Source organism: Mesoplodon mirus (genome assembly GCF_964341445.2).
Source record: "Mesoplodon mirus genome assembly, chromosome: 5".
NCBI classification, from domain to species: Eukaryota; Metazoa; Chordata; class Mammalia; order Artiodactyla; family Ziphiidae; genus Mesoplodon; species Mesoplodon mirus.
The window spans coordinates 43416583-43442142 of NC_138980.1; the positions used below are offsets into that span (position 1 = coordinate 43416583).

Consider the following 25560-nt stretch of genomic DNA (forward strand, 5'->3'; position numbering starts at 1 on the left):
CACTGCAGGTCTGTCCCCAAGACCCCAGTTGCACTACTGCTAGAGTGGGGGCTCCACTGTCCCCCATGGTCCAGGACTCATCAGTGTTCATCAGACTTTGGTGGCACAGAAAGGGGAGGGCCTGACTCTCCACTGAGAAAGCTACCGCTGGGCACACAGATTCAAACTGCTACAGAAAAAAAAGCTCACTGCTGACAAAGGCCAGAACGTCCAAAGAATCACCTTTAACACATTGACAAGAGATTTTGTTACTAAAGGAGGAAAAGAAAAGTGCAACAGTGGATAATGATTATTAAACTCTTTATTTGGTGCCAGGCGTGGTGCCAGTACTTTACATACCTGATTTCATTTAATCCTCCTAACCACAGAATGAGGTACTACCAACAGCAACCACACTTCACATGGGGGACTGCCACTGATGCCCACACTTGACAGGTGAAAAAAACAGAGGCTAAGATAAGTCAAGGTGATTGGCCAGGGTCACAGGATTAAGAAGTTAAATGGGGATCCAGATGCAGGTCAGCCATCTCCCAGACCCAGGCTCAAATCTGAACCACCACACCTTCGAGGGCAGTCGGACTCTTAAGGCCATCCTAAGGCTGGATCCTTCCCAAGGCTACGGGAAAACTTCCTAAAGCAAAGATCAGCACACCCTCGATTCCCTCTTACAAGACCACACTAACTTAACCCTTTACTGAATTGCTAGAAACCTCCTGGAGGAATGAGCCTTGTTGTGCAAACCCTCATTCCATGGATGATACAGCAAATTCAATAACTCGTGTGCATCTTCACCTTCTGCACAGGCACTAAAACCCTCAGAGGTTGACGAAGCACATATTTCTAAGCCCCTACCTGCCAGGGTACATACAAGCCAAGGGAAGGGGCTTAAAGGACTTGATCAACACTACCAGGGACTTCCCTGGTAGTCCAGTGGTTAAGACTCTGCACTTCCACTGTTGGGGGCACGGGTTTGATGCTGGTTAGAAATGAAGATCCCTCATGCCGCGGGGTGCAGCAAAATATTAAGGGGAAAAAAAATACTGCCAGCCTAGGTCATAAACTAGGACCTTTTCATCTTCTTTTCCATTGTGTGAGATGTACACACAAGCCAACCACTCTTAGCACTCCACAGAGCAGACCAGGGGTCCCTGGCAAGGAACAGATGTGCAGAATTATCTTCTTTCCTTCCATCAGAACAGCACAGCACTCATGCATGAGGTAGGGAACAGAGCAGACACAGACCAGTGGGAAGGAGACAGGTCCTCTGGCCATAGACAGCAAGGAGAGTGCAAGGACAGCAGAAGACACATGGCCAAGGGACATGGAGCTGGGGGACAGCCCAGGCCCTGTGGGAGCGCTTCCTAAGGTGGGTGGTGGCCAGGGCATGTGCTGGCCCTCCCAGCTCTGCATATGAGGCACCAGGCTGCTGCCCTCACCCAACTCACCTGATTCCTCACTCCCACCCATGACCTCAAAATCAGGACCCTGATGGTGTCTTGGTCATCATCAGGCAGATGTCACTCTCAGACCCAAGTCATTTTTTTTCCAAGTGCCAGGTCCCCATGGCCCCTTTCCTTCCTGTGTCCACAACCCCTCTCCCTACTCTCAAAACCAGTATTGTCATTGGGTAAGACACCCACCTGTCTTCTCCCCTGAACTCTGCAAGAAGAGTCAGAACTTGGAAACATTTGAGCAATTCATGAAACAGGGAAACATTCTCAAACTAGGAAGCTGCAGCTGTTGGAAAAATTCATGTGATGTTTCAGAGAAGTGTCTTAATCGCTCTAGGTCTGTGTGGAAAAGTGTCCAAAACCTCAAGCTAGAAAATTCTCAGAATCTAGAAAATGCTGATTACCGGGACTTCCCTGGTGGTCCAGTGGTTGACTTTGCCTTTCAATGCAGGGGGTGTGGGTTCGATCCCTGGTCAGGGAGCTAAGATCCCACATGCCTCAGGGACAAAAAACCAAAACATAAAACAGAAGCAATATTGTAACAAATCGAATACAGACTTCAAAAATGGTCCACATCAAAAAAAAAGAAAGAAAGAAAGAAAGAAAATGCTGATTACCAGCCAGCTCCTGGGGCACAGAATCACATCGAGCATCTTCCTGGTCCCTCTAATTGCTACAAAGCTCTTTTTCAGGCTAAGTTAAGGGCCACGTCCTTCTAATTTCCACCTATCCATCACTACTTCACTCTTGGGAACAGAGCAGAACAAACTCGTATACACAAGACAGTCCCTCAGATATTTTATTCTTTTACCTGTTATTTATCACACTTTCATCTAACACAAAGCACTATTTCTTTGGGGAGGAAGAGACACAAGGACAAATCAAGTTCCGCACCCAGCCCCCAGAGCCAGCCGAGATCTGGCAGGGTCAAAGACACGTCCCTCCTGTTCATGAGGGTCCTGAGTCCTGATGGCCACACAGGACTGCCACACCTCAACACACTACGTTCTCCTAGTGAAGCAGAAAGTGGCCATCCAGGGCCACAGGCTGCGCCCTGGGTCTCACCAATGCCCACCTTCTCCCAGGCAGTAAACACGATCTCAGACCACCCTTCTCTAGGGCCCAGCTCACCTCACCTTTGCTCATACTCAGCACCCCTAAAACTGAAGACCCACTATCTCATGGCCTGAGACACCTGTACTGCATTTCACTCCATAGACCACCTACTGGAGTAGCTTAGGCTCTTCTATGTCAATGGGTTAACTTTTTAAAATAACTTAAAAGAAAAATTAGCCAACCCTAGTTCATAGACTTAGGAGACTGGTTAAACTGATTCAAAATGACCCTAATTTTTCTAAGCAATTTAAGTTACTTTCTCCCTTCTGCAATAAACCAAGGTAACGAAGTGGGCATGCTCCCACCATCTTAAACTTCACAGAAGGTGCATGTTTCTCATCTGCTCACCCAATGCTAAGTACCTTCCCCAGGTGGCAACCTGTCCACTTTTGCTGCCTTTTGTGTCAGGGTCACCTGATCTTATCTCTGGAAAGTAAGAGGAACCCCTTCCATCCTCCCTGAGGGGGTGAGTGGGTACCTGATGGCACCAACAGCAGGAAAGGCCAACTGTCCAGTCCTGAGCTGAGATCCCAACTCACCAATGGGTCTCCTGGAACCCCTCGCCACCCCCCACCCAATCTTCTCTCTTCCAAGAACATGGTCAATCCCTCTAACCAGTACTCCTGTGAAATGGTTTAAAGACCATTTCAGCAGGCAGAATGGACTTCCCCACATATAAAGGATATGCAAAAAATAACCTCCCTCGAAGCTTTTTAGCAGCCAGCTTGTGCTGTCCTAGACTCATCCTTATCTGAGTGTTAAGGTCCTTCACTCTTGCCCCAGACTAGCACTGCTGACCATCAGAGCCTCGTACAGGATCTGATGTCTAGCTTTTTTGAATCTTGAAACGGACATCCAAAATGGATCACCCGAAGGATGACTAAATAATAAGTGTCATTACTTTTTATTAATAGATGGGGAAAAGCAGTTTAATGCTCTTAAAATTGAAAGCCATCAACCACTCAATTCCAGAACAGGAAACAGCTAGAGTTTTTGTTTTGTTTTGTTTTTGTTTTGAAGGCAGCCCTGAGACTCCAGCAGCAGCCCTGAGTTCTTCTTCCCTGTGTCCTGTCCCATCCTCACACCAGAGATACCATGATGACCTCAAAAAACAAAGCCCTGAGGAAGGAAACCTGCCAATGGACCTACACTACAGAAATAAAGAGAAACCTAAAACAAAACAAAAAATTCTAAACTAACCAGGCCATAAAGAAATAAGGATAACAGAGATCAGACCAGGAAGCATTAGAAGGGAACAGAGATCTATGTTCTCTCTTCTGCAAGTCAACCCAGGGCAGGCCACTCCTCCTCTCAGGCCTCAGTTTCCAGTTTGTAACATCAAGGGCTGTCCTGTTCATCTGGAAGTCTGTATGCTGCCTGCTGGGTTCAGCAAAACAGCACACAGAAGCAAGCTAGCCCCAGGTGAATGTTACATTTGTCTACTGCCCAAGGACCAAAAATAGTTACATTTCTAATGCTCTGCCTGACAAATATAAATTGACAGTAAGGCTACAATTACATTTTAATCCAGACTCAGTCCATTAATATCCTTAACCAAGAAAACTTCAAAAGCAAACTTCAAAAACTTAAAATGCCTACTACTGACACCTGAGGCACCCACCACCTCCCCAGTCTTTGGCATTGGGAAATGTCACTTGTAAGGTTGAAACAAACAAAAAGCCTCAACGATAAAAACTTTAAAGGTTTGGGGAGAGAGGCAAGAGACAGATGACCAACATACAAACTGCTGAGAAGGTCAGCTAATTAAACAAAAGTGTTAAGGAAAATACTAATCAAACCCTCGAAATCTCCCCAGGTCCCGGTGGGTGTAAGAGAGTCCCAGGGAGGGATGTGACTCCAGAATCCTCTGAAAGAACTGCCCGCCATTGAAGGGGGTGGGCATTAACCCTTTACATGCACAAGAATAATACAGAAGAGAAGAGAAAATGAGGTTCAGATGTTGTCAATGATATGCAAGTCCTGAGAATATCACAAGTCTGGAGTGACTCAACCAATTCAATCAACACCTTCAAACCAAGGACTCAGTTTGTCATGCTCCTACTTTCCCCACACCACTGAGCAATTGGGAAAAAAATGTGTTTCCTCCGTGGATGAATGAAGATTGTAGTAGCAAAGTTTTCAGAGCTGGCTGGCAGAGTGAGCCTGCCCAAAACACACAAGAAAGCTAAAAATATGCTGTCACTGCCACAAAAGTCCACCAAATGGAAACTCAAGGGACGAAGATACTGGCCTGAAACCTGCTCACCTCCAAGGTCATGGTGAGCAGCTGCCTCTAAGGTAAGAATGTGTTGAGTCAAGTTTAACAGCTACTGACTCAAAGGCTAACTGCACACAACAACTGCGATTGTAGGAAATGTTATATTGGGATTATATGCAGATTTAAGACCACAAGGTTTTTCACTTCCCTTCCGGATAACCTGACTGACCTTTTAGGTGAGATTTCCTTACAATAAGTTCTGAAGACCTCCAAATTGTCAGGTTGTGGTGGAATTTTGTTATAAAGAAAATCTAGCTCCTCAATCTGAGTGTTTCATTGTGCGTGATAACTGAGATGTAAGACCCAGGGAGATCATCATGTAGCTGTCCTCTGGGCAGAGAAGCCTTTTGTTTTTTGGTTACTTTTCTTTTTTTGGCCCCACCTCGAGAAACGCGGGATCTTAGTTCCTCGACCAGGGATCGAACCGTGCCCCCTGCAGTGGAAGCTAGGAGTCCTAACCACTAGACTGCCAGGAAATTTCCCCAGAGAAGGATTTCTGTCTCAGAGGTAGATGGAGAATCAAGGGCTAGGCTATCCCTGACTCCTTTTAAACATTTCCCAATTGCCCTCACAGTCATCCCATGAGATTAAGATACAGTCCCTGTCTATGGATGGGAAAGCTGAGGCCAGGTGGCCAGAAAACCTGCCCAATGCTGAAGAGTGGTAAGCTGTAGTCAGATCTGTCAAATTCCCAAACTGGCTAGAGCTGTAAGTGCGGAAGGAGGACAGGATTCGGGACCAAACTCTCCTGTTTGCCACTGCAAGCACCATCAAGCAACCTACTTCTCATCCCTGACCAGAGTCCACTCAATGATAAAGCCAGAGGTACAGGGGCACCTCTGGGTTCTCAAAGGCAGGACCCCACAAGAATCTGCCTGGCAAACATCTTACAAATGGAAGGGCTGCCCCTGAAAATCAGAATGTGGGGTTCAGCAAGCTCGGGATCAGGAAAAGGGGCTGTGTCTCCTTTGCCCTGATGAGGCACCACCAACCTAGCCATTCTGTATCACCAGGGAGGCACTAAGGCTGGTGGGAAAAACATTCATAGCCTGAAATCGGAAAGGTTGGGGACCAGTCCCAGCTGTAGAAAAATCAGCAAGGTGACTCTGCCAAGTATCACCCTCTGTAGGGACCTGACCTTCTTCCATCTGAAAGGTGGGAACAAGGTTGTGGTTCCAAGGGGCAGAGACAGTGATGGTTTGTCCCACAAACACAGAGGTGCTCCACACATGAAAAGCAGAACAGTCATTAATGCTGTGGGGCTCTGCCTCATCTGCTCTAGTCATGATGGTACACTCACTGAACTCCAATTTATTGAGCAGGTACACATACTAGGCGCTGTGCTATGCCACTGGCATTTATTATCTCACTCCCAACTCAGCCATTTAAGGCAGACATTACTACCCACTTTTTAGAAATAGGACACAGAGGACAAGGTTCACCAAGGTCAAGTCACAAGGAAGTGGCCGGGTGGAGCTCACACCCAACCTAAGGCAAAGCCAGGGCTGACCCATGACACCATTACAGGGACCTGCTACCTGGGAACAGGCCCACGGCCTCACTTGTCAAAGAGCAGGTGGTACTGGTTGTGGAACAGCCTGCCTGGCACCAGGAAGATCTGGTTGGCCAATATAATGCAGCACTATTTATTAAAAGTGTACTCAAAGGCATTACCTCATTTAGGATGAATTAGGTTTGAAGGTTCAAACCAAAAGACCTGACTAGCAAGGCAGGTCAAGTGGTTTCAAGGCTAGAGATGGAGATGCAGAAGGAATGGCTCAAGGATTCAAGTACCTCTGTGAAAATCAAGAGAGAGAAAAGTGGGTGCAGTGCACTGAAGCCGCAAAGACCCTTTCCCACATACCCTGGAGGGTTCCAGAGGATTTCAAGTCACTTCCTACGGCTACCTTCAGGTATTCAATTAGAGTAAGTTTCTCTGTCTTCTAAAAGACTAACCTACATTCTCATCACCCACAAAAAGAGGTCATAAATACAGCCTAGAAAACAAGAGGAGGGGCAAGAAGCCCGTGGTCTAACATTCCTCTTGACTAAGAAGTCCTGGATCCTGTTTGCCGGAATCCACAAGTATGTAAGATCTGTCCCCAGCTGCTACTTTTGTTTCTCATAACACCAGTCTCACTACTTCCATCTCACTGCCACCACTTCAGGTCCCCTGTATTTTTTTTACGTCAACCTTCTTAACGCGTTGCCCTCCTAATTCAAGGCAAAGATGTAGCTATGCACAGTCAGCACATAAAGTAAGTTTCATTACCTGAAAGAAAAGCAATCTGAGGCCAGGCTGTCCAACTCACCTCCTAAAACAGTTCAAATAACTCAAGAGCATCCATTCTAACAAACAACCACACTTAGCAGGCTGCACAGTTCTGTAAGCCTCAATCTATGACACTGCCAACTCGTTCTTCTGGTTCTGCCGCACTTCCTAACCCGACAACTATTACAAGGAAATCCCAATGACACTCTATTACCCCAGGACGACTGCTCATGAAGACCTCACCTACTCACCTGTTTCATAATCCTCCTAGTTTTCTACAATGAGCATAAATTAACTCAATCATCAGGGAGAAAAAAATAAGCCTAGGGAAAATAATCTTTTCCATTCCATTTGATGGCACAGAAACACCCAAAGTCCAAACTTGGTAGTTTGGACTACCAAGTCCAAACAGGTAGTTCTCCAGGCAAGCATTTGAGTTGCCTATGCTTTCAGAGGTTAACACACCCACACCAAGAGTCCTTAACTGGATTCAGTGGTAAGGGCATTACATTTCTGTCTCTTCGAAACAGACACATTCAAGACTCTGAAGGTCATTCTTGATTTTCTCCCAACAGAACACCAGAAAATGCCAACATTTCAGAATGGCTTCGCTACTGTCCCCCTCATGTCCTTCAGGCACCATCTTCCCGTCTTCTGCTATCTAAGGCCCAATGCACCCTCATCACATGGGTCCCTGTATTATCCTCTTCAATGAGGTCCTACTGTTCTCAAGGTAAATTCCAGACCCCTCAGCCCTGGAGCCTGCGCATTTGTCTCTCTCTGCTCCAACCATACTGATCTTCCTTCAGTCCCAAGCACTCTCTCTGCCAGAAATGCTCTTCCTTTTTCACTTTAGCTATTTAGCTCCTACATGTCCTCTGATCCCAGCTGAAAAAAGACCCCCTCAAGTCTTGCTCACCAGGTCACAGCATCCTTCTCTCCTTGGCCCTTGTAAGTTTCCCCAAGTTTATGAGATTAGTTACAATTTCTCTCCCATTAATCTCACAGTAAACTCCACCGAGCAGGGATTCCTAGCATGGTGCCGGAGGCACAGTATGCACATTGATATTTATTGAATAAATCAATACAGAAATCACTCGCGCAATGCCACAAAGTAACAAAATAAGTGATACAAAACAAGTGAGAAGAACTACTAAAGAGTTGAGAATTGGAGTCTTTAAAATGTTTTATTACTTAAATTTAAAATGTTCCTTCTTTTTTTAAAAAAACATAAAACACAGGTATCAAAAAGTTAAGACAACAAACAAACAAACAAACTACTGCTAACCCTAATCTTGGTACAAATCCTTCCAGGACTTTTTTTTTTTTTTTTTTTTTTTACAAAGAGCAGCATTATTTCTTTCCTCTCTATCAAAATATAAAATTGTAGGATCTGCCAAATGATACTGCATTAATAGAGATGACTTGACATTAAAAAATGATGTCATCTGAATGGAAATAACAATGCATCCAAATCATTAATACATTAATCCCATTCTCTACACCACATCCAAGATGAGAGGCAATCCTCTGGCAAAACCCAGCTTCAGAATTTTAGGGGAGAAATAGGGGATGAAAGATGAAGGGTGGGGGAGTAACTGAGGAAAGGGTCTAGCAAATTACTCTCAAAATCCCCAACCTAAACTGCTTCCTCTAGAAAAGGACCAACTTTTCTGAGTTACAGGCTATGGAAGCAAGGCAAAGGGGTGACTCTGTGGCTTGGTTCTTAAAAGCCAGCTGGTAACTCTGCTCTCCGAGGACAAAGCAGGGCTAGAAATGGTGTCACCAGGTCATCCCCCAACTCCAAGCAGAGGTGTACTGGAGCCTGGACAAATAAATGGCCTTGTGTTTTAGGAGCTCCCAGAAAATACTCACATACTGGGCTTGCAAGCGGGAGCATTCCTGGGCTCTGGTGCCCCACAGGGCAGGCGCAAGCCCAGCTCTGCCTCTCTACTAAGCAGTCTTGGGCAAGCAGCCTGACCTCCAGAAGCCCCAGTTTCCTCACCTGTAAAGTGGGGACTTTACTCTCCCTTCCTCCATCGGATTGTTAAGGGCACTGAAATACGTCTGTGCACTGAGCTTAGCACACAGTGGGCATTCAAATCGGGGCCGGTGTGATCTTTTAGCCTTCCTCCATAGCTTGCTGTCAGGTCTAACACGCTACTCAGCATATTGATCTGGTGCCAGCAAACATTGCACATAATCTAACTTAAAAGAAAACTTGTAACCACTACCAGAAGAAATAAAAACATCAACAGGACAGTGGGTCCAAGACTAAAGCAACTGCACAGAAGGCTGTCTGTCCCTCAGTTTCTCTGCGCTACCACAGCCAGAAGGTGTCACTGTGCGAAATGGACATACGGAACCAGAGACTTAACCAGTACTGTGCACTCCAAGAAAACTGAAAGAAGTAAAAGGGTAAGGAAGAGAGGAAATTAAAGGCGCAAGTGACTCACTCGGACTTTGGTCTAAAGAATCCAAAGCTCTAAAGATAAGGATGAACTACACACCTAAAGGCATAGGATCCTATACACAAAATTAAGCAGTCCCTGCAAAATTCCCAGGGCAGGGCAGAAACGTGCACCCAACGTGTCAGAGTTCCTAAGGGAGGGATCCCCATTCATTTCTGGGTCCCAGTGTTTGCGCACACACCAAGTGTCAATCACGCTCTAGGCTAGGGCCCTGCCCATAAGCCCTTCCTTGTTGAAGTGATCAATTCCGATTCTTGGCAATAATCCCTTTAAAAGGCCAGCTGCTGCTGTCTAGTCACTGATGCCGACCCTTTCCAGGTGGGAAAAAAGAAATCAATACAGCCAACGCCTAGATGGGGAGGCAAATTTAAAGTGTAAAGCCCTGTGAAAGGCCGGAACCCACAGAGGGGGAAGGGTCCCGCGGCTCCCGGGGGTCAGGCAGGAAGGGCGCGAGCTGGGGGAGGGCCAGCCCTGCAGGCGTGGGCGCGCGGGGACTCTTATTCTGACACGGGATCCGCAGCCGCCGTCGCCGTCGCCGCGGGGTTCAGCGCCGCGGCCCGGCCAGCCCGCGACCCCCGCCCGGGACCCTCGCCCTGCGCGCCCACGTGCCACCGCCCCCCAGCCCGTCCCGGCCGCTGGGAAGCTGCGCCTCTCAGCCCGACCCCTCCCCCGACCCCAGAGGAAGCGCAGGAGGAAGAGGGGCGACGACGCGACTTTTCAGGACCCCCGCCCGGCCCGGCCCCCACGTGCCCGGGCGGCGTCGGAGCGCGGAACTTTCCAGGGCAGCGCAAGAAAGACGCTCCCAGAATAAAAGCAGTACTCGCTCGCTCTCACTTTTCCATGCTCACACAGGGGTCCCTCACAGCCCCCCGACCCTCCGACCCTGCCCAACCCACACCGCCCCTGCCGCTCCAGTCTCCCTCGCACGACCTCGGCCCCGACCCCAGCCCCCGCCCCCCGCCAAGTTTGGTCCGGAACTTACCGGGCCGCGGGCCGGCCGGGCCCTAGGACAGCGCGCGGGTTCAAGGGGCCGCGGGGCCGGGGTCGGGGTCGCCTGCGGGGCCGGGCGGCCGAGGGGCTGGGGGCGCCGGGCCGCGCGCGCTCGCTCCGCCTGTGGGGCCGCCCGGGCCCGCGGCGCTCGCTCCGCCGGTCCGCCCGCCCGCCCGCGCCGCCGGCCAGATAATGCGCCCCTCGGCCGCACACATGGAGCCCGGCGCCGGCGTCACCGCCCGGGACATGCGCACCAGGTCAGCGCGCCCGGCCCGCGGCCCCCAAAACACCGGGGAGCTCTTAAAGGCGACGCCGCCCGCCCGCGCCCGGCTGGGCGGGGCCAGTGGGTTGGGGCGGGACCTGATGGTGGTGGGCGGGGTCAGGCAGATCGACACCGCCCCGGAAGCACCGCCCCTCCTGACCGCGCTCCACTGGACGCCCGGCCCCGCGCGCCGGTTTCCCACGAGGGCTCGGGCGGGCTCCTGCCGCAGGGTTAGGGGGGTCGTCGCCAGCTCACCCGCGGCAGAGCCGGGCGGGCCGCGCCCAGGGCTGACTCACGACGCGCTCACTGCTGACCTCGCTCCAACTGAGCTGCGAGACCTCAGGCAACTGCTTCTGAAAACCAAGGTTAGAATGCCACCCCCGCGGGGTCGTCACACAGAAGTTCCCCTCCAGGGGAGCGGCGAAACCGTAATTCTTCCAGCGCAGTAAAGAGAGTTCTACAAAGCAAGCTCCAGACCCACCCACTTCAAAGACACTTCAGGGATGACTGCTCTCCCTCTCCAGTTACCTCCCAATCTGCCCCCGTGCCTCTGGGAGAAGGTGAAACCCCCCAAGAAAGCAAATCTGCACCCTTCCCTCTCCAGTGACTTGGAGGAAACACGGGAAACAGTCTAACCTGAGAGAGGATGGGCTTTGGAGATGTTCAACTACATAAAACAAACACAGTTTTAATAGGGAAAATAAAATATCTAGTATCACAAGAAGCTCTCAATATCAAGATTAGGTTCTGAAGAATCACCAAAAAAGGCCCTTTCCATGTTCTTTTTACAGCGTTAAAACAAATAATTCATGATGAGACACCTAGATAACATATCCTAATACAAGTGAAACAAAAGTTTCACCAAACATACCTTGCAATGTACTGATATTTTCTATTTCATTTTTTAAAAAGAATCAATGTAATTCCAACCCACAGTTGGTCTTGACCCCAAACCTTAAAAACACTTAATGTAGAATAAGTTTTACAAATAAAATTTTCTGCTATGTGCCCCCACCCCAATAAGAAGTTTTAAAAAAGCCCATTTTAATTGTGTTGAGTTCCACAGCTAATTGGCAACTTTTTATTGTTGATTCCACCCCCAATCAATCCTACCCCCAAAGTCTTCCAAGGGCTTAATGCCAATGTCTGGCACAACTTCCCCAGGGCCAAAAGAGAAGCATTCCTTAAACTAAAAATGATACAAAATACAAGTTGTTGTCCCCCAAACACCTTCCCTGACTTGTCAGCAATTTGCTTTGCTACAAAGAAATTCAAATGTTCAAATTCAAAAACCAAACAAAAATAGTTTATTCTCAAACAGGTGACCTGGTATAGGAATGCAGGAAACTCCCTAATCCCATATGCAAAGATAGTTTAAAGCAAATGATTTTCACTCTAATTCGGCAGCTGTTTATTTTGAGAACTGCTTTACTCGACGATTAATCAGATGATGTATATTAAAGCAATATAAGCAAAATATTACCTCACTGCTCCTCACCTGGGTCTTGATTAATGCCAACTTAACTATAAACAGAGCAAAGTGTGGTCAGGTGGGAGACCCAAGACTTGAGATTGACACAGGGATTCCAGAATCTGAGCTGGCAAACCCTGTACGAGTCACCAAGGTGACAACCATCCTGTTTTAAAGAGGGAGGCATGGGACTTCCCTGGTGGCACAGTGGTTAAGAATCCGCCTGCCAATGCAGGGGACACGGGTTCGAGCCCTGGTCCAGGAAGATCCCACATGCCGCAGAGCAACTAAGCCCGTGTGCCACAACTACTGAGCCTGCGCTCTGGAGCCCGCGAGCCACGACTACTGAGCCCGCGCGCCACAACTACTGAAGCCAGCTCCCCTAGAGCCCATGCTCTGCAACAAGAGAAGCCACCACAGTGAGAAGCCCGCGCACTGCAACAAGAGAAGCCCGCGCTCCGCAACAAGAGAAGCCCCCGCTCGCCGCAACTAGAGAAAGCCCACGTGTAGCAATGAAGACCCAACGCAGCCAAACATAAATAAATAAATTTATGAAAAAAAAAAAGAGGGAGGTATCAGCTGTGACATATTAATGACACACCCCTATGGACTGAGGTGTACACTGGTGACAGGTGGGCTGCTCCAGGGGACAGTGCCAACTTCTCCAGCTGGGAAAGGGTGAAATAGAGTTTATTTCTGTGATAGGAAGAGAGGGCCAAGTGTGTAGATGGAAAAAGCGATAGTGAATCCAGACCTGTTTGGGGTCCCAGATGCTCAGGCAGGTGAATGCTGAGACTGCTTGGCCTAAAGACCTTGTGCCTATAGTACTGGACTAAACAGCAAATAGTTCAGCTGGGTGATTATGAAATATGATGCAATCACCTTCAGATGCCATTCTAAAACTGAAGAAACCCTAATTTAAAAGACAACTAGGGCTAGAACCATGTTTCTCCTGAAGTTTTTCCCCTCTGCCCTAAGAACAAGGCAGTCAATTAATAGTTATGGGTACCAGTTAACATGATACTCTAAAAACACTTCTGTTATTAAGTTAAACAAAAATTTCTGCCGAATTCACTTCATATCCTTCAGACCAGATCCTTGCTAATAATAGCCAAGCCTCCTTCCACCCTAACCACTGCAGAAATATTCTAATTATCTTTCTAATGTACTATTAGGTAAACTTCCAAAAACCATCTGAGCTAATTCCTGTACAACAAAGGGACTGAAGAAAAGAAATTTGGGCCAAATTCCATGTTCGTGTCCTCTTTTATACAGTAGAAATTGGTCAAAGGCTCAACAATAGTGTGAAACCGACTGAAAAGGAGTAGCATCACCTACTAAATGTTTAAGGTATTGTACTTTTGGGGTTTTAATCAGAAAATGTCTTTAAAGTTCCTGGTGGACAAAATGTAAGATGTCTTACATGATAAACACTGGTCAACAAGAACCATCTAAGAGACCACTCATCACAAGGGTTTTGTAGGCTGGGGAGCCTGTAGGCACCAGCTCCAGAAGTTCATAGGCTGGTGGCACAGAAAGACATAGAATGCTTTCAATGCAGAAAATGCATTCATAGAAAAGACAGGAATCACAAAGGAAGAGCCTGCTCCCCTCCCTGGAGAGGGGTCTGGGAGATCTTTATGGATGTGACATTTGAGCTAGCTCTTAATGGATGAGCATCCCAAGCATCCAGCACAGCAGAAGCAAGGGCCAGAGCTGGCTACTCCTGGAGTGTGAGGGCTTTGGGGCAGACAGGGCTGCAAAGGGATGGATTCATGAACCTTTAAACTTTCTAGGTGGCTTTCTCTCTCAGAACACGGAATGAACTGTCAACCACTTACTTCAATTCACAAGCTAAGCAGACCTAGTTATGTAGACTTTAAGCAATTTTTAGATTACTGCTATCAAACAGTGACACTAGGCTCCCTCTTGTTTTCTGAGAAGCTTTCCAAAGAATAAACAGGTTGTTCATTCAAAAGTGTACCAAGTTTCGGACTTCCCTGGTGGCACAGTGGTTAAGAATCCGCATGCTAATGCAGGGGACATGGGTTCGAGCGCTGGCCCGGGAAGATCCCACGTGCCGCGGAGCAACTGGGCCTGTGCGCCACAACTACTGAGCCTGCGCTCTAGAGCTCACGAGCCACAACTGCTGAAGCCCATGCGCCTAGAGCCCGTGCTCCTCAACAAGAGAAGCCACCGCAATGAGAAGCCCGCGCACCACAACAAAGAGTAGTCCCCGCTCACCGCAGCTAGAGAAAGCCCGCATACAGCAACAAAGACCCAGTGCAGCCAAAATTTTAAAATATAAATTAATTAAGTAATTTACAAAAGCGTACCAAGTTTAAAAAAAAAAGTACCTTTATGAAAAAGAGCACTACTTTCCACACTTTGCATTTTTAGTACTCTAAAGTCTAAAAGTATTTTCATTGAGTTTAGGGACAATATAACCACAATCTCTAAGAGGATTATTTTAAAGTTTCTTATTTCACCCCATATTCACTCTCAGATGGTGAGATTGCAAAGCAATTGGTTGGGAAAGGAAAGGAAAAGATTCATTTCTATGTGAATTTGATTTCCCTAGTACTTTGATATTTTTGGTACTTTTTTCAAGGACCAGAAAATAGTTAAAGGGACTATGCTTTATGAAAAATACAATACTCCCAACACATTACAGCTTCTACAACAAATGTCACTTTTTAAATCACAACACTTTTACACTAGATTAGGAGTTTGTGGGAGACAGATAAGCACCCATCTGCCCCATCCCTGTCGTGTATGCAGAAAAGCTCTCTGAAGCACAGCTCTCTAGAGATGAGCCACTTTGTCAACATGTGTTTGTTTTGAGTATCGTTTCTAACCATAATTCTGAATGCTTAGTGTCGATGCAACATGGAGTTCAGGCTCCATCTGCAGTTAGTCTCTGTGTGGCCCTGACGATATCCCACTGTTACAGGGCTCTGAGCACAAATGCTTCCCTAAAGGGTTAAATACAAACTGCTCAGAAGTATCATTGTGAACCGGAAGTGTATCTCCCACTCTGTCTTCATCTGCATGTGTCACCAGTTGGCAAGGAATATCTCTTTTGTATCTATATATGGCTTACAAAAAAAAAAATATGCATATCTAATTTAGGTCAATTTTAAGTCTTTGAAAAGTTAGTAAGTGAACCATGTTTTCTGTGAATTAAAGAATTAACAGGAAAAAAATCAGAAAACTACCAGAAAAAAAAAATGCTACATGACAGTCTTAAGTCTAGAGATCAACATATTCAAACCTGCTTAACAAAGAAAGAGTATTAGTCACATCAGTGGCCTGCTAATAAACATCCTTGGTTTAGACATGAAGAAAAACATGTTTTAAAAACTTGGTATCCAGTTCACATCCCCCTCCCCAGTTATTAAATGGCAGATCTTCCAACCTAACATAGGAAAGAGGAAAACATTCCTCCCCAAAGTTTTCCTAATAGGATGAATACTCCCCTTCACTGGTGCCCAGCATTTCACTATAGGAAATTCTGGAGGCGGGTCTTTCTAGTTTTCTCCTTCACAGCTTGATAACAAACACCATGTCCTCTTGCATGTTGACCTAGTCAGGCCTATAATTTTACCAACTCCTGGTTTGGGAGCAGTAAAATCTTTTTTTCAAATTTGGGTCAAAAATCAACCTTCAATAGAGATACTTTAAGAGGTTAAGTATAAAGTTTAAAGCTTTATAAATATAAAGCCTAAACCTTGAAAATGTCATGCAAGTTAAAAAACTGTTCTGGGGGACTTCCCTAGTGGCGCAGTGGTTAAGAATCTGCCTGCCAATGCAGGGGACACGGGTTCAATCCCTGGCCCGGGAAGATCCCATATGCCGTGGAGCAACTAAGCCCATGCACCACAACTACTGAGCCCACGTGCTGCAACTACTGAAGCCCACGCGCCTAGAGCCCGTGCTCTGCAACAAGAGAAGCCACCGCAATGAGAAGCCCATGCACTGCAACGAAGAGTAGCCCCCACTTGCCACAGAGAGCGAAGAGAAAGAAAGCCTGTGCGCAGCAACGAAGACCCAACACAGCCAAAAACAAAAACAAAAACAAAAAACTGTTCTGCTGTGTTAAGAGTTTTAGATCAGCTTAAATGACAATTCTCAAAGGAAAAAAATTCAGAAGCAGCCCCCATTATCTGTCCTCCTGAAACTCCACGTAGACTGCATACTATTATAAATAGAGTCTGCGTGGTCTGATTTCACTGGCCATCATTGGTTTCTGATTGAAAATACTTATTCAGAGCTCAATTTAAATATTATTTTAGAGTTCAATCTTGAATCCTACTATGGCACATTTTATAAGACTCTCTACCTTTGAAGGTAACTTTGAGCTTTTCTTACCAAAGGTGCTCAGTTCAAACTCTGATTTTTAGGTGAGCATAACCTCCTCAGGTCAACGGAACTCACCAGATTGTTTCTTTACCTCCAGGTCCCTGACGGTGCTGTTTCTTTACCTCCAGGTCCCTGACGGTGCCCATGCTGTTCCTCTCCTGGGAATGAGTAGCCACCTAAAAAGTAGCTCTCCCCATCGCCCCTTCCTTTGCAGGCTCTCCTTCCGCAATCCAACTGCAGCATTTTACTGCAGTTATCAGTTTCATGCACTTGTTTTTTCCTAGTAGCATATGAGCTCCTGTGTCCAGCCAGGTGCCCGACCCTTAGCAAGTTAAATGAATATTTCCATCACACTCAAAAGTAAGGCTTTTCCTACAACATACTACAGCCACATAGAGTGTAGGTTTGAGCCTTTTCCCTAGTTACCCTGTCACGCTTCAGGAGGCACTGCAAGTCCATATGGTACACCAAGGTGAGGTGGTGGTGGCGGCGGCGGCAGCAGTGTAAAGGCTATGATGAACTAAGGGAACCCACTGTCAAAAATCAGCCAATCCAGGAACCTCTAGATCATCAGCCCACAGTCATACACAGCAGCCTGTGGCCCCAACGTGGACTGGTTTGCTCTTGGGCAGTATTAACTGCCATAGATAGCTATCCAAACTTGGGTGCCAACCTCAAGAGGAATAGTCAGCCTTGGTATGATTCTGCTAACAACCACCTTTACTAGGCACCTACAACAATCCAGCTGCTTGCTTCATGCTTACCATCCCCACCCAACAAATGAAGAAACTGAGGCTCAAAGAGGTTAGGCCACTTGCAATTAGGCCACCTTCCTGAGGTCACAGAGCCAGCAAGCGGCAGAACCTGGCTTTCTGACTCCAAAGTTTCTACTGCACACAGGGCACTTTTACAAAGCAACAAAGACAAAGAACAGCAAACAATTCTCCAAGAGCACACTCTTGCAGAAGGATCTATCTACTGTCTGCTTCCTTTAGTTCTATACACATCTCCAGAGCAGCCTTTGGCAGGCAAGCTCCTGCAGGGAACATTGTGATAATGCAATAGGAAACCATCCTGTTAACCACCCTGCCAGATAGTCCTGAGTTTGTGGGTACATTAGCTGAGCCCCTAGAACTGCTAGGGGCAGGTCCACTGGTGGCTCCCAGTTCTGACAAAGCAGCTTACTGAGAAAAAAGTGATAACCTGAACATGTTTTCTACGCTCAAATTGGAGCCCAAGAACTCAGCCTGGAGTGTGGGGAACAGGAAATGAAGAGAGAGCAAGCATCCACTTCCCAAGGGCAACACAGCCCAGAGGTGGGAGTCTGGTCATGTGCACAGTTGCATTGCTTGTCCACGCCCACTTCCGGCCTGGGCCTTCCTCTTCACCTCATGAGTCAGTACTTGGGTGAAGGGAAAGGAAAAGAACACAGACTACCAGAAACTTTCCTTGTAATATGCTCTCTCTCCCCTGCTGGGCCCTGGGCCCTGAATGAGTATCCACCCCGGCTCTCTGGCTCCACCCCTCACAAATACACCTACTTAAGAAAAGCACCTGTCACATAATTGATCTATGTAGACTAACATCAAATCTGGGCCACAACACAGGAAGATCAAAATAGTGCTTCCCCAGTCCCAATACAAGAGGGAACCCTAGGGCAGAGGGAACTCTGTGCACCAAGAACCTACTAATACATGACAAAGCAGTCCACCTATTTGAAATCTCACTTTTCCTATGCCATAAACAACAGCCAAGCAGCACCCTTGTCTAATTTTTTTTTTTTAAGATTTAAAACAAGGCGAGAAGGGCTTTAATAGCTGTTTATCTCTTTGCATAATATGCACTGCCATGAAGAAATGTCACAGGATTCCAAAAACACACTGCTACCAACTTCAAGAAAAGTAAAGCTGAAAATGCTCCTGGCAATAACCATTCCAGACTCTCTTTTGTTTCTCCAAGACTACAGCCACAGTCATCCTGGATCAACTAGTGCCAAAAGCCAACAATCAACTGGGAAAACACCATAATTTCTGCTTCCTTTCAGAGGGAGGAAACAGAAGAAAGGAGTCCAGTGAGGAAATTAGAAGGGTAGTAAGGTTTCACTTCCAAACCTCCAAGAAACTCCACCCCAAGCTCCCAACATCCAGGAATATGCCCAAAGAAGCCCTGAGATATTCTTTCATTCATTTGTTTACTTGTCTGTGACTGGGATGTAAGATCCTTGAAGGCTGACTGCATCTGTCCCTGGGGGCCCAGCTCACTGCTAGGCCCCCAGCACCCAGCATGGTGTGCCTAGCACATCACTGGCACACATTTATTGCTGAATTATTTGCTGGCATAGGAAGTTATATGAGCCAGAAAATCTAACACTTTCTATTTTTCAATCCAATTTTAGTTGCATTAAAAAACAAAAAAACAAAAAAATCCTACCTTATGGCCACACAGGAAAACTTGTGCCAAGTTAAGCCCTTACTTGAGTGTTTAAACGTCCCTTATAGGCCAGTTTGGAGGGATAAATTCATATTCAAACAATGCACCAGTGTAAACAAAGGCAGCCAGGCTGCAGAGAGGATAAAGCCAAAATTAATACTAGAAATTCAAAATAACAACATCCATTCATTTGGATGGAACGACTCCATTCAGTAGTTATTCCCCAATTCCGAAGGAGGTCAACTTCTCTCTTATCATCAAAATCCCACAGGGATTTAATGCCCCCAGTGCTGTCTCCAACAGGAAGGAAACCCTGACTTCCCCAGCTATTTCAGTTACATAAATCAACAGTTTATTGTCCAGTTAGAAGCTGGGCAGTGTTGGGACCCACATACCTTTTAGAGCTGCCCACCAATGGATAACCACGTTACATTACATCTAATAAACGTACCTAGATCAACATCGTTTCTAACTATCCGAGGGTTTTTATTGCTGTAAGGATCTTTCAATTCAAAAAAAAGTTTAAAAAACTTCCCGTTAGGTAAAAGGGATTTGGTGGTGGCACCACCAACCACCAGAGTGAAGTCTGTGGCACACAAGGGACATCATAATTTCAAAAGGGATAATAATCCCCTTAAAGTTGTTTACCGTATGTTTTATATTTTAAAAATAATAAACTTTGCTCCTTTCCCATATAATGGAATAAATGTCCTTAAAAGAATTAAGAGAAATTTAAGACTGGCAGATATTTCTTGGCTTCAATAGTAAATTCACTCTGTGTGTGGGGGGGGATGGGGGCAGAGGGAAGGAAAGGGGATATTTCAAGAGAGGGGGAAAAACCCTTTTCTTCAAACTTGGAAGCAGTGCAGTGGGGGCCTAGCTCAGATTTTTCACCCACTATTCACCCACAACCCGGGTTTTAGCTATCAAGGGCAAGTGCCATCTGTCCCCACATGAATAAGTGAAAAAGGCTGGGCCCAACTCACCAGCCATGATTTTAAGGCTTTCACTAATTGCTAAGACAAAACCCTCTCAAAAAAAAAAAAAAGTGTCCTGCCCACCCCAGCCTCCATCCCCAGAGTCTGAGTTAGCATCTTCACAGCTCTCTGAATCCTTGAAAACTCAAGGTGAATCCTGATCTCCTCATGGGCACTAAGCCACACACTCAATGTACTATTATTGTGTGGCAATAAATGCCTTTGTACATCACTTTTCCAGTCTTTTGTCCCCAAATCTGATCCATTACCCTAAAAGAACGGTTCTTCTTCCAAGGTTCTAACGTGTAAGAAGAGATCACTCATCAGGTAACTGCTGCATATCACTCAGTCAAGCAGTCCCAAAATATGGCCGTGATCCTTTATGGTTCACCTTCTTTTTCTTCCCACAATTCAAGCTCGTAATAATCTTCTATCTCGCCTGTGGTCTAATTATAGTAATACATCTCCATGGCCTTAACTCACAAATTACCCCATTTTACAGAGGGAGAAAGCAAGGCCAAGGCAAACACAAACCCCTGTCACACAGCAAATCCATCTCACATCTGCTATCTGAACACAGAAAAACGCTACTAAACCCAGGTGGGCAGTGGGTTTTGCAAGAGACACTCCGAGTTTCTTTCTCTTTGCTCCGCGGGCATATTTGGCCTTGGCAAAATGTCAAGTGCTTCCTGTCTGGGAGTCCAGACCAGAACCATAATCTCCTGAGCACAACAACCAACCTTTATTGCACACCAACCATGTGCTAGGCGCTGTGCTGGCTGCCTCCTGTTTGTTATCTCAGATTCATTTATTCACACATCTAGGAAGCACTTCCCATTTGTAGGCGCCTTTACACCCATTCACAGAGATGTGCCCCCCTCAAATATTTAGTAACGTGCTGATCTTGTGCCATAACTTATCCAAGGCCACACAGCTAGGAAGGACAGACCCAGAATCTGAATCAGGTCCTTCTGACTTCAAAGCTCCCTCTTCCCTAACACCTCACCTTGCTGGTCCTGTGGGGTTCATTTTCAAATAATAAACATGTGCCAGCACTTCTCTGCCCTGTCTCAGGACACCTGAAGCCCTGAGCTCCCCACCACATTTCCTCTTCCCCTCAGGGCAAGCTGACCAGGAAGAGGCAGTAGGGGAGCAACCAGGTCTGTAGCAGCTTCCTGCCTGGACTTGACTACCCCAGGAGCGGAGGGCCCAGGAAACTCTCCAAGCGCTGCTCCACAGAAGAAAATAGCTCGAGTTGAAACTTGTGTCCACATGGTCCACCGACAGATTTAGAACTCAAATTATAGCCTCGGCAGGAGTCTTCACAAAGGACTCAAATTAAGCAAGACCCAGATGGAAATGAACAGGAGAGAGACAGTCTTAAGTCAAACTGTAAAGTGAACTGCAGTTCTAGCAGAGTCAGAGGGAAGAACTGGTTGAAATGCTAAAACCAACCAAGTTCAGCCTATATTTCAGAACTCCACTTCAGGAATATTTTCCCCACATTTTTAGCCCGAGACTTGTGCATGGACACGAAGTGGTTACAAGTTACTCAGGTTTCAAACTGAGTTCATTCCTGTCCTTTGGACCATCTCTCAATGCCAGCATTCATCTACTTGGGCTCCAGCGAGCTCTGCGTTTGGCAAAACAGATAAAATTAGCTACTGTAGTGAACTTGGAATCCAGGGTGGGCCATTAAAAAAAAAAAGGTACACATAAGATTTGTAAAAGCCACGTAAAAACTTCCTTTGGGACAAGCTGAAGTCACCTAAAACTTAGAGAAATGAATTCAAATCCCCTGTTCCTTGCCTCCCTTCCACCCTTCCTGGATCTAAGGTGACCCATTTCCTGCTTCTTGCTCTGCCTTTCAAACCCGAGTGGCCCACAGACTGAGGATCCACTGGGGATCAAGGGGTAAATCAGAGGGCCTAGGGAGAGAAAACACAGCTGGAAGACCTGAAAGAGCGTTTTTCTTCTCCTTTGTTTTTTTCTGGGGGGGGGGGTGAGTTATACTATGCAGAGGGAGGACTGAGGGATGGGACAGGAAGTGGGTCAGTCCCACAACTTCAAAGTGTGATAATGGGGTACAATGCTCCAGCCCTGTCCCTCCTGCCTCTACACTGGACTGACAACACTGTGGTGGCCCCATGACTCAAAAATGGAGCAACCAAGACTGTCCTTCGACAACAGCTCCTGCTCCCCCAAATCTAGCAGGTCCTAAAGGATGAGAGAAAACAGCATTTTTTTTGCCTGTCTCCCAATTTCCCTTCCAATCACAAATTCCTCCAGGTCCCCTGGAAGCTGAGGTAAAAGTTCAGAGAATACCCCTAATCTGGCAAGAAAGAAGACTGAAGATGGGAGGGGTATATTTCTGATCTGTCCTTCCAGAGTAGAGAGAAGTGGGTACCACAAACAGAAATACGGGAACCCTGAAGTTGGGGGCTCGAAGGAAAAATGAGGGAAGAGTTTCTCCCTTAGCAAATCAGGAGGGAAACCTCAGGAAAGGGGGCATGTCCTCAGGCAAGTGGAAGGGGAACCCGTGGGAATTCAGGGGGACCCTTTAGAGAAGTGAAGAAATCCACTGTGTCCTCCATCAGAGAGGAGGTATCTTGAAAGAGTGCAGGCACATTTCAGAGATGTGAGAAGCCTAACAGAAGTGGGACATCTCGTATTAGGGGGAGGACCTCTGGAGAAGCCAGGGACCGCTCCGAACACTGCAGCATCCACAGATTAGTAGGAGACCCCCCCAGAATGGAAACTTTTTTGGAAAAGTTGGGAACATTTCCTCAAGTAAATAAGGATCCAGTCAGACGTATGGGCATTTCAGAGTAGTGGGCCCCCTCAGTAAAATGGAGGTACTCATCAAAAAGTAGCGGGTCCCATCAAAAGTGGGGTCAAATCAGAAAAGTGGGGAACACCTCCAACAAGGATTCCGACAGAAGCAGGAACACCTCAGATTAGTTGGGGGACACTTGGGAAAAGGAGGAAGTCACCCAAAGAAGTGGGGACAGGGAAGCAGGGAGAGCAATGCAGAAAGGTAGGGGGGAAGGGAAACCTGTGAAAAGTGGGGGACACCTTAAAAAGGCAAGGGCCAAAAAGGAACACAGAACAGTGGGACAACAGCTCAGAGAAGCAGGGATCTCCTCGCAGAGGTGGGGGTCCCCCAGAGAAGTGAGGGGAAGGGTGCCTAGAAGCAGGAATGTCTCCCTGAGAGAAGTGGGGGTCCCTCAGGCAAGACATGGGGGTCCCAGAAACGCAGGGGATCCCTCAAAAAGCAATCCCTCGGAGAAGCAGGGGTCCCCTTAGAGAAGTTGGGAGGGGTAGTTTCAAAGAGGCGGGGGCCCTCGGAGAAGGCGCCCCTCAGGGAGGCAGGCGGTCCCTCAAAGAGATGGGGCACCCTCAGGGAAGGGAGGCTCCTATCAGAGAGGCGGGGTCCCTTAGGGAAGGTCTCCTCAGACAAGGGGGTCCACGCATGGAAGCGGCCCCCTCAGAGAAGCGGAAGCCTCAGAGAAGCCCGGGACACCGGAAGCCCGGGACCCGCCACCAGCGGCGCCCGCCCCTCACTCACCGAAGTTGCTCGGCGCCTCTGCGGGCGACTGCTGGGCCCTGGGCGGCCTCGGGTGGCAGGGTCGTATCCAGTCCTCTCGGGTCCCGCGGCGGCAGCTCCTTCAGGTGGCGCCAGCGGCGGCGGCGGCGGCGCGGCGACAGGACGACGGACTGTCGACGGACTGACTGAGCGGGTGGCGCGGAGCGCGTTCGGGCGGCGGGGGTGCGCGTGCGCGCGCTGGGGCGCTGACCCCGGGCGGGAGGAGCCGCCGCACAGCTCTAGAAGCCGCCGCTCGGTCTCGCCGCTCCGTCTCACACTGAAATTGCCCGCTTCGCAGCCCGGCTTCCCCGGTTGCTAGGCAGATTTCGCCTCTCACACTTCCGGGTTGAGGCGCGTCTCACTGAGTGGCGGCACCGCCGGCCAATGAGGTCCAGCCAGGGTTCCCGGGATCCTCGCCCAGAAGAGGGCGAGGCCAAACTCATGACGGACAGCACCCGGCGGCCAATGAGCGTGCTGGCCGGCTGGCCCTCGGAATCGCGCTGGGGGCCTGGGCGGGCCCAAGGAGGCGGGACGAGGTGACTGACAGGCGGCCTGCCAATGGGAGAGTGCAGCGGGCCTCAGGTCCAGTCAGGGTGCTGCGGGGGTGGGGCTTTAGCTTCAGGGCAGGAACACCGCGAGGGGTGGGGCATGAGGACACGTTAATCCTTGGCCGGCTCGCTCGGACACTGGCGGGGGGTTACGCCGGGCTGCCCGGCGGCCAACAACTGGATGGGCAGGGGGTTCCCCGCAGTGCTCAGCAGGGGCGCCCCACCCACAATGCACCGGAGGTGGCCTGGGCCCGGCGGGCGTGGGGCGGTTACGCCGGGCAGTGGGCGGGGCCGCATGAGGCGCGCTGTAAGGACACTGGGCGAGCTGTGGCGCGGCCTTGTTTCCGAGGGGTTTCGTTGGCCCTGGGCTCTCTTCTGACTAGAGTCACGGGTTCGACTCTCTTCTGAGGAGAATCTTGGGTTTCTTGCCTCCGGCCCCCGTTCTAAGGAAAACCTTGAGGACTCTTGCCCCTGACCCCTCGTCTGAGAAAAGTTTTAGCTGTTCTTGCCCTGCCCACTTTTCTGAGAATTGCCAGGAAAAGAATGATTTTGTACATTCGGGACCACGCCCCACCCCCGCTCTAAGTTCAAAGAAGACTTGACGGGATTCGGGACCCTGTCCGCTTTGCTAAGGAGAATTTGGGGAGCTCAGAGTCCACTGCCTTTCCTGGAGAGTATTTAGAGAACATACCCTGCCTGTGTTCTGAGCACTAGTGGGAGCCACTGGCCTTCTTCCTCCCTGATCTGGGGGGCAGTGGGGGCTGCATGTCCCCTGCCTATGTTTCTTTTTTTTTTGGTTGCGTTGGGTCTTCCTTGCTGCGTGGGCTTTCTCTAGTTGCAGCTAGCAGGGGCTTCTCTTCCTTAAGAGTGCACAGGCTTCTCACTGCGGTGGCTTCTCTTGTTGCAGAGCACGGGCTCTAGGAGCGTGAGCTTCACAGGGTCAGTAGTTGTGGCTCGCGGGCTCTAGAGCGCAGGCTCAGTAGTGGCGGCGCACGGGCTTAGTTGCTCCGCGACATGTGGGATCTTCCCCCATCAGGGCTCAAGCCCATGTCCCCTGTATTGGCAGCCAGATTCTTTTTTTTTTTTTTTTTTTTGCGGTACGCGGGCCTCTCACTGTTGTGGCCTCTCCCGTTGCGGAGCACAGGCTCCAGACGCGCAGGCTCAGCAGCCATGGCTCACGGGCCCAGCCGCTCCGCGGCATGGGGGATCTTCCCGGACCGGGGCATGAACCCGTGTCCCCTGAATCGGCAGGCGGACTCTCAACCACTGCGCCACCAGGGAAGCCCTGGCAGGCGGATTCTTAACCACTGCGCCACCAGGGAAGCCCTAGCCTTCATTTCGAAAGA

The 25560-nt window shown here is 48.4% G+C and overlaps 1 protein-coding gene across 12 annotated transcripts in view; it reads right to left on the minus strand.

Moving 5' to 3' along the window:
* The window catches only part of GATAD2A (GATA zinc finger domain containing 2A), a 99639-nt gene extending 75684 nt beyond the window's left edge, over positions 1 to 23955 (minus strand). For 5 of the 12 annotated variants that reach the window (XM_082622145.1, XM_082622151.1, XM_082622146.1 and 2 more), the window contains exon 1: positions 10571 to 10675. The gene's annotated coding sequence lies outside the window, so the exon portion shown is untranslated. Of the gene's footprint in view, positions 1 to 10570; positions 10676 to 23648 lie in introns of those variants that run through there. The other 7 variants (XM_082622148.1, XM_082622143.1, XM_082622147.1 and 4 more) reach the window with 4 other exon arrangements.
* Between the last annotated feature and the right edge of the window lie 1605 nt (positions 23956 to 25560).